This window comes from Humulus lupulus, chromosome 1 (genome assembly GCF_963169125.1).
Source record: "Humulus lupulus chromosome 1, drHumLupu1.1, whole genome shotgun sequence".
NCBI classification, from domain to species: Eukaryota; Viridiplantae; Streptophyta; class Magnoliopsida; order Rosales; family Cannabaceae; genus Humulus; species Humulus lupulus.
Genome location: NC_084793.1, coordinates 19264250 through 19273939, shown reverse-complemented (window position 1 = coordinate 19273939; position 9690 = coordinate 19264250). Strand labels below are relative to the sequence as shown.

The following is a 9690-nucleotide window of genomic DNA, read 5'->3' as shown; positions in this document are numbered from 1 at the left end:
GGTAGGCCATACGACAAGCATCAAATTTTTGGCGCCGTTGCCGGGGAACTATTTAATTCTTTTTATTATTCATATTGGTTTACTTTTACTAACTTGATTTCTCTTGGCATCTCAGAGTTATATGTCTGACGAAGACACTCAGGACAGGTTGGAAGCAATCAAGCAGTATCTTGAGTCATCGTCAGCTTCTCGGTCTTCAAGAATTATTAATAATAATCCGCTCTTTCAACGTCTTGCTCCGCAAGAAAATCCTGTTAAAGTGCCATTACCGTCTGACAACGAATCTGATTCTGACGATTCAGTTCGATCCTATAGAACAATGGCTCAACAAAGGACATTGAAAGAGTTGGCAGCGCCAAATCTTGACCAACAAACACTATGCATCCAATATCCACCGTTGGATGTAAACTTTGAGCTGAAGTCGGGCCTCATCCACTTATTGCCTTCTTCCCATGGGCTTCCTGGTGAGGATCCGAATAAACATTTCAAGGAGTTTCATATTGTCTGTTCTAGTATGAAACCCGCTGCAGTGACTGAGGAACAGATTAAGCTGCGAGCTTTTCCTTTCTCTCTAAAGGATGCAGCTAAAGAGTGGTTGTACTATCTTCCACCTGGTACTGTTGAAACTTGGAATGATATGAAGACTATGTTCCTAGAACGATACTTTCCGGAATCTAAAGTTGGAAGCATCAGGAAGGAGATCTGTGGTATAAGGCAGTATACAGGAGAGTCTTTGTATGAGTATTGGGAGAGATTTAAGAGGTTGTGTGCTAGCTGCCCTCATCATCAGATAAGTGAACAGCTCCTCATTCAATACTTTTATGAAGAATTACAATCACTGGATAGGAGTATGATCGATGCAGCCAGTGGGGGTGCACTAGTTGATAAGACTCCTGCTGCAGCCAGGAGCTTGATTTCTAATATGGCTGCTAACTCACAACAGTTTGGCATTCGTCAAGATCCTGTTCCACCGCCTAAATCAGCTAATGAAGTGAGCACCTCTAATGCTAATCAGCTGGGTCAACAATTGGCTCAATTAACTGCAGTGGTACAACAACTAGCTTTGGGCCAACAGGTGCGGCCATGTGGAATCTGTCAAGTAGTGGGGCACCCTACTGATACGTGCCCCACTCTAGTGGAGGGAGAAACTGAGGGTGTTAATGCTGTGGGAAATTTTCCTGGTCAATTACGTCAGATGTATTATAAACCATTTTCACAAACTTATAATCCTGGATGGCGTGATCATCCAAACCTTCGATATGGGAATCATCAACAAATAGCTCAACAACCAACAGCAGTAAGAACACCTGGTTTCACTACACAACAAATGTCTCAAAATAATTATGTACCTAGACCATCACAACCACCGCAGGCTGCTCCACCACCAAGTGCTAAACCTTCTACTGAGGATTTAATCAATGCACTTGCTACAAATACTCTTCAATTTCAGCAAACTACCCAAGCTTCCATCAAAAGTTTGGAGAATCAGGTGGGACAATTAGCAGCATCATATAACCGGTTGGAGGCTCATCTGTCAAATAAATTGCCTTCACAACCTGAGATGAATCCCAAGGAGAATGCTAGTGCAGTAACTTTGTGCAGTGGGACGCAATATGATCCACCTAATCCTCAATTGCCCAGTAAATTGTCATCCAAGCCACAAGTTAATTGCTCAGTTAATGGAGATGTTTCTCCAAAGCCAACCACCCCTACACAACTCAGCCCTAAGCCTACTTTTGTCATTCCACCTCCTTTCCCAAGCAGGCTAAAGAAGACTAAAAAGGAAGAGGTTGACAAGGAAATTCTTGATACATTCCGAAAGGTAGAAGTGAATATTCCTCTTCTTGACGCTATTAAACAAGTGTCGCGCTATGCCAAGTTTCTGAAAGAGTTGTGCACTAATAAGCGTAAGTTGAGGGGTAATGAAAAAGTTAGTGTGGGGGAGAATTTTTCCGCAGTTCTACAAAAGAAGCTTCCACCAAAGTGTAAGGATCTTGGTACTTTTACTATCCCTTGCACTATTGGTAATAAAAGAATTGAGCGGTGTATGTTGGATTTGGGAGCCTCTATCAATGTCATGCCATTCTCCATTTATGCTTCATTGAATCTCGGTCCACTTGAAGAGACAGGGGTGATTATTCAACTTGCTGATCGGTCGAATGCTTATCCCAGGGGTGTAATAGAAGATGTTTTAGTTCAAGTAAATGAATTGGTGTTTCCGGCTGATTTTTATGTTCTCGATATGGAAGATGAATCTATTCCATGCTCCACTCCAATTTTGTTGGGGATACCATTCATGCAGACTGTGAGAACTAAGATTGATGTGCATGACGGTACGTTGACCATGGAATTTGATGGGGAGACAATTAGATTTAATATTTTTGAGGCTATGAGGTATCCAAGTGATGTACATGCGGTTTACTCTCTTGATGTGTTGGATATTCTTTCTCAACGAGTTTTAGATTTGCATAGTGAAGATGATTTGGAGGTTGCGTTGAGAGAGCATCTTGTGTTGACCGATGAAGAATTGTCTCATGAGATCATGGATGTCATAACCACACTCAATGGTGGTTTTGACAAGACTTTTAAGAAGGTTGCATTTCTTAATTTGCCGATTTCTAATGAGAAATTACAGCCATCAATTATTCAAGCTCCTACACTTGAATTGAAGCCTCTTCCGGAACATCTCAAATATGTTTACTTGGGGAAGAACGAGACACTTCCTGTTATAATTGCAAGAAATCTTAACCAAGGTCAAGAAGAAAAATTAATGAGAGTACTCCGAGAGTATAAAACAGCCATTGGTTGGTCTATTGCGGATATTAAGGGGATTAGCCCTTCCATGTGCATGCACCGAATTTTACTTGAAGAATGGTCTAAACCAACACGTGAGGCGCAACGGAGATTGAATCCACCTATGATGGAGGTTGTGAAAAAGGAGATACTGAAGCTCCTTAGTGTGGGTATTATTTACCCAATTTCACACAGTCAATGGGTGAGTCCTGTTCAGGTAGTGCCAAAGAAGTCTGGAATCACAGTGGTAAAGAATGATGAAAACGTGCTGGTACCAAAAAGAATGCAAACCGGGTGGCGAGTTTGTATAGACTACCGAAAGTTGAATGCGGCAACCCGTAAAGATCACTTTCCATTACCGTTCATTGATCAGATGCTTGAGAGGTTAGCGGGTCATCCTTATTATTGTTTTCTTGATGGTTATTCGGGATATAATCAGATTGTTATAGCTCCTGAAGATCAAGAGAAGACAACCTTCACATGCCCTTTTGGTACATTCGCTTTCCGACGAATGCCGTTTGGGTTATGTAATGCTCCGGCCACATTTCAGCGATGTATGATGAGCATTTTTTCAGAATATATTGAAAACATCATCGAGGTTTTTATGGATGATTTTAGTGTTTATGGTGACTCATTTGATCGCTGCCTTCATAATCTCACTTTGGTACTTCAGCGGTGTATTGAAACTAACCTTGTGCTTAATTGGGAAAAATGCCATTTTATGGTAAACCAAGGTATAGTTTTGGGTCATGTGATTTCAGTCAAGGGAATAGAGGTGGATAAGGAAAAGATTGATTTAATTCGTTCTCTACCATCTCCAACTAGTGTGAAAGAAGTGCGATCATTCCTTGGGCATGCTAGGTTCTATCGGAGATTTATTAAGGATTTCTCTAAAATTTCCACACCACTATGCAACCTTCTCCAGAAAGACGTAAAGTTTGAGTTTAATGAGAATTGTTTAGTGGCTTTCAACTTATTAAAAGAGTCTCTGACTACAGCTCCTATAATTCAGCCACCGAATTGGGAGCTACCATTTGAACTCATGTGTGATGCAAGTTTCTATTCCGTGGGCGCTGTTCTTGGGCAGCGAGTTGACAAGCTTCCTCATGTTATATATTATGCTTCTCGCACTCTTAATGATGCTCAACTTAATTATTCCACCACTGAAAAAGAGCTCTTGGCGGTCATTTTTGCCTTGGAAAAGTTTCGGTCCTACTTGATTGGAACTAAAGTGATTGTTTATACCGACCATGTTGCTCTTCGCTATCTATTGGCAAAGAAAGAAGCCAAGCCTCGGCTGATCCGGTGGATTTTACTTCTTCAAGAGTTTGATTTGGAGATAAAAGATAAAAAGGGTTCTGAGAATAGGGTGGCGGATCACTTGAGTCGTCTTATTCGGGATGAAGATAATTTGCCCATAGAAGAAAAATTTCCGGATGAGCAACTCCTCGCCATGCAAGAAGTTATTCCTTGGTATGCCGACATTGTAAACTACCTTGCTTCAAAGGAGTTACCAAGTGATCTCACACAAGCACAACGGAACAAGATTAAGCATGATGCTCGCCACTATATATGGGATGAACCTTATCTTTGGAAGCATTGTACTGATCAAATCATTCGTAGGTGTGTACCGGAATCTGAATTTCGTTCCATCCTTGCTTTTTGTCATGCTTATGCTTGTGGTGGACACTTTGGACCTAAGAGGACAGCTCGTAAGATATTTGACAGTGGAATCTATTGGCCCACAATTTTCAAAGATGCTTATGCTTATTGTAAGGCATGTGATCATTGTCAACGAGTTGGTAACATAACGGCCAAGGATCAAATGCCTCAAACTCCTATTTTAATTCTTGAGATCTTTGATGTTTGGGGTATGGATTTCATGGGACCATTCCCCTCCTCTTTCGGCTATGAATATATTTTATTGGCGGTAGACTACGTGTCTAAATGGGTGGAAGCAATTGCAACTAGAACGGATAATTCAAAAACAGTAGTGGACTTCATTCGCTCCAACATTTTTGTGCGTTTTGGTACACCTAAGGTTATACTTAGTGATCGAGGCACTCATTTTTGTAACAAGAGTATAGAAGCATTGTTTCGACGCTATAGTGTAACTCACAAGGTGACAGTTTCTTATCATCCACAAGCCAACGGGCAAGCGGAGGTTTCTAATCGTGAAATTAAATTGATTCTTGAGAAAACTGTAAATCCAAACCGAAAAGATTGGAGTACAAGGCTTGATGATGCCTTGTGGGCGTATCGAACGGCATATAATAAAATGTACTATGCTAAGTTCAGTCATGCAAACAAATGTTATAATAAAATGTAAATATTATAATATCAAAAGGAATCCCTTTACACTATAATATTATAATTGTCTGTTAAAAGTAAAAGCTGCCCATGTAGTAATAAAAATTAAAAAAGAAATCATCTTTACATCACGAGCCGTAGGTCGCGTATTCAAAAGATAATAAAATAAAAGACTACAAGGCTAGAGGATCTTGAGGAGTGTTCTGGTCGACAGTAGTGCCAGCTTCATTGTCCGTGTCGTCAATCCCTGTCGCCAAGGAAATCTCTGGGGAAGCAGGAATTTTGGCTCTTTCTTCTTCCTCCAAGCGAATGGTGCATCGGGTTATTTGAGTTTGTCTCAAGCGCTCAGGCAGATAACTAAAGTCGACCTTTTGATTATGCTTCCAAAACTTGTAGAAGCAAAGGTGAGTGGCTTCCCTATACTTCTCCAAGTTTTTGGCATTAGTCTCTTCGAGCTCCTTAACGCGCCCCTCCAACTCCTCCGTCTCCTTCCTGCTCCCAGTCAGATCGAGCCCAAGCTGTTCGACTTCTTGGAAGTTGAGTTTGGCGCTCTCCCTGAATTTTTCTTTATCTTCATTAGATTTGTTTAGGGCAGCCCGGCACTCCAGCAGCTCTTTGGTCAGTTGGGCATTCTGCTTGCGCAGTTCATCATTTTGGTTGGTCAATCTTTGTTTTTCTTGAGCAGGTCAGCATTCTTCCCTTTGAGCACCTTCACTACCTCAGTGTGCATGATGTCTGGGTAACCAAAGTACCCGTGCAGTGCCAACCAACAGTGATAGTCAGCAATCCTTGCGATTAGATAAAAGAAATAAGATGATGGCAGAAATCAACAGAGTAAAATGACTCAACAACAGAAAACAACTTACACTGGCTATCTCGTTCAACCCTCAGTTTATTATTTGGTCAGCCTCCATGGAGCTAGTGCCGACGATGGCCTCTTGACTACGTTTGTGCTTGGAGAGTTTGTATATTCTTTCCCTGGCCGAACTGACCACAGTGCTGGCCAGAGTGTCTTCGGGTTGAGTGTGGTGTGGCTGGTCGGTAGGCAATGGAGTAGAGTACTGGTCAATCGGTGCAGTTGAAGATGACTGGTCGAGTGGGGAAAGAGGTGGCATTGTTTCCTTTGTGGGAGGTGGCGTGGTTTCCTTCGAAGGAGCAGCTGCAAAAGGACCCTCAGTCCAGGCCTTCTTTGAAGCAGTTTTGTTGCTTTCTCCGCAAACCCTCTTGCTGTCTTTCTTCCTGCTCGAGGGAGTAGCAGCGGCGGTGTAGTGATCGAACGTCTTCAGACAACATATCTGCATGTAAGGAAACACTGCGAGCAATGAGACAATATGTATAGATGAAGCTAAAAGGAAAGAAAGGAAATTATAAGTAAAGTACCCGTGCTATAACTATTGGTCGCTACATTACTTACTGAACTACTGCTACCCTCACTTACTGCCTGGAAGAAATCTGAACCTAAGTTTTGAGTATACTTAAAGTTGTCATCCCCGTCAAATAAGTGAAAGGGAATTGGAAAACTATCTAAGAATGAGAAGACAGTATCGTTCTCATCTGAAGACTCGTCGATGGGTGCAAGGGGTTCAGAAGCTTTCTTTTTTCCCTTGCCCATAGGGGCAGAGGGAGCAGCTGCTTGTGGGGTGCTAGAGGGTTCCCTGATTATCACTCCAGTTATCCTCCTCCTTTGAGGTTGCGACACATCAGTGTGCTACTCGGGAATCTCCTCGCCGGTGGCACTCCCTGCCATTGATCCCTCACATCCTGGTGAGGTGCTAGAAGCCCGACCAGTCTCAGGTTAGCTTCTGTGACCAGCTATCTGACACTCTTCTCTACATCAGTCATGCTGGCCAAGAGTGCTGCTTGGACTTCCATTTCTGGAGTGGGAGCCAGTCGCAGCCATGGACCTAAAATATGCTAAATCTCTAAGGGGAATGCAGATAAAATACAAGGAAATTAAATAACTAGGAGAGCAAAGATATTACCTCCTTGAGTGAAGGGCAGGTTGTTGGAAACCATGTCGGTAGTCAAAAAGTACTCTAGATGGTACTTCCCCACATTGGATTTGAAGGTGGTATCACTCAGGAAAGTGTCGGTCATTTCCTGGTGGCAAAGATGAAAAAACCCTGTATTCTCTTGGTTGGGGTTGGATTTGAGGTCGAACAGATAGTCGACCTTGTGTGGCGTAGGGACAAGCCACTTCTTATGACTGTAAAGGATATAGAGTGCGGAAAGCATTCTATACCCATTAGGGATTATTTGGAAAGGAGCGACCCCAAAATAGTTGGCCACTCCTTGGAAGAAAGGATGGACAGGAAAGATCGCTCCTGCCTCGATATGATACCTAGACCAGGCACTGAAGGTGCCTCCAGGCAGGTTTGCCCATTGGTCTCTGGTCGGTCGAACTAAAGTTACCCCAGGAAGTCTGTACTTCCTGAGATAGTTGGCTATCATCCTAACCGAGATTTGGCTAGGTGGAGCAACGTACCATTCGACATCTGGTCGAATGGCGTTTCGAAGTTGGGCTTGATTTTGGATTTTTGGGTCAAGAGTATTTTCATCTCGACCACTGGTCGAAGGAATTTCAGCCCGAGGAGCAGGCTGATTTGAAGAAGGGTTGGATGGTTTTTTAGCCCGAGGAGCAGGCTGATTTGAAGAAGGGTTGGACGGTTTATTTTTCTAGGCTTTGGACTTTACTCACCCATATTTTGAGGTGGGGTCGATGGATTGTTTGGGGCGATACGAGAAAAAGGGATCTCTGGAATTAGCTGTGATGGTTGTTCTTCGTCCTCGAGCAGTTGGGCCAACAGATCGTCGTCGATAGGTCTTTCACCTCCCCACGGATCTTTCATGAAAGTCTGCAAACAGAAAAGGGGAGATGAGAATATAATGGCCAAAATTATCAAGGTGTTTAAAAGTTGGAATAGCGTTGCTTGTGTATAAAAGTTACGCTTTTATACGACCAGCAGCATTCTGACAAAAAATGCTATATTTCAAGCTTAGAAATCGAATTTTTACTTCGATTTCACACCCTAAGTTAAATATTCTTACTACTAAACTGATTCCTAACCCCAGCAGAGTGTCTTTTTCCTACCATATTAAACATTGATCAATATACCCATTTACCCCAAAATAGTTTCGGTCAAGAACATTCAAGAACTTAGAATACAAAACGAAGATGAAACAGGTGTTGCATGGCATCTCAAATAACTGAAAGGTTCGGAAAACTTACTTGAATAAAAATTGGAGTACGAACACGTGCGTCTCGAACGACTAAGCAGAAGTACCTAGGATCAACGGTGAAAGTTTCTGGGTTTGCTTGGCTCTGTTCTTCAGTGTTCTTGAGGAGAAATTAAAAAGTAAAAGGTAAAAAATGATCTTGCGGGGATTATATATATTGATCGTGGCACTGTAAAAGAGATAATCATGGAATTACTCTTTTCAAAGCATGGAGAAACGCAATAGCCATCACACAATTTTTTGGGAAACCGAAAATACCTGATTGGACATGATTGGTTACCTTTTTCGAGAAGGCATGGGCGGCTCTGACAGATTTGTTGGGGTACACGAAGGGTTAGTTTCTTAAGTTTACGTTATGCTGGTCGCAATCAAATAAACTTGGGGGGCAAATGTTTACCCAAAAATGGCTCCTGATTACGTGGCAAGAACTTATTACACGTGGTTGGCACATGGCAGCATCACAATAAAGGGGTGTTGTTCGCCTATCGACCAGCTCCTTATTGCTTCATCAAATCTCGTGGTTAGATGCGACCAGTCTGGTCACATGCTTCAGTTTTTTTCCTTTAAAGATTGTAATCTTGTAATAACTGCATTTATTATTTCCTGTTTATTGCCTTGATACGCTAATATTAAGGATAATTAAGGCCCATTGGCCCATGTAACCCCCTTGAGCCTATATATATGAATGAGAGGGCTCAAGGAAGGGACTTTGGAACTATTTTTCTGAATATTCATAGAAAGAGCGTACAGTGTGATTATCCACCAAAAATTTAATCCTCTTAAAGCTTGTGAAACTCGAGAACCCTAGTTCTTTGATCATGGTTTTGAGATTCAAGATCAATAAGAACACTAAGCGGACATAGGTCATTACCATTTATTGGGGCCAAACCACTATAAATCATCTGTGTCATTTCTTTACCATTTGATTCCATTCTTGACTATCGTCTCATTTCTTATCGTAATTCTGACTCCGTGTTGTTGGTCAAATCGAGGGTCAACAAATACATATTGTTCCGTAGCTGTCATCATGATGTGCTTAGTTGTTTGGAGGTGAACTATCTCCCTGTGGAATAAGAGTAATCTCCAAGTGATTCTTTCTAGCACTCCGACTATATTTCTTGGCTCTCTAATTATTTTCAAGGCCTTAATGGCTCAGATATCCTCATAGGTCAAGGCTCCATCCATTCTTAACTGAAAGCATAAGGCTAAAACGTTTGCTATACATATAAACATAATAAATATAACATAAACACTTACATTGGCGGTTAGATTCGAAGCTTGAGCGTGTGTATCAAGGATAACTTCATGCAAATGAATTGTTGCTCTAATACCAACTATAATGACCCAACA

General features: G+C 41.9%; 1 non-coding gene across 1 annotated transcript; it reads right to left on the bottom strand.

Moving 5' to 3' along the window:
* Window positions 1–685: 685 nt before the first annotated feature.
* LOC133813056 (small nucleolar RNA R71) lies at window positions 686–792 on the bottom strand. The gene has a single exon (XR_009884102.1). It is a non-coding gene; the product is annotated as a small nucleolar RNA R71 (small nucleolar RNA).
* Between the last annotated feature and the right edge of the window lie 8898 nt (window positions 793–9690).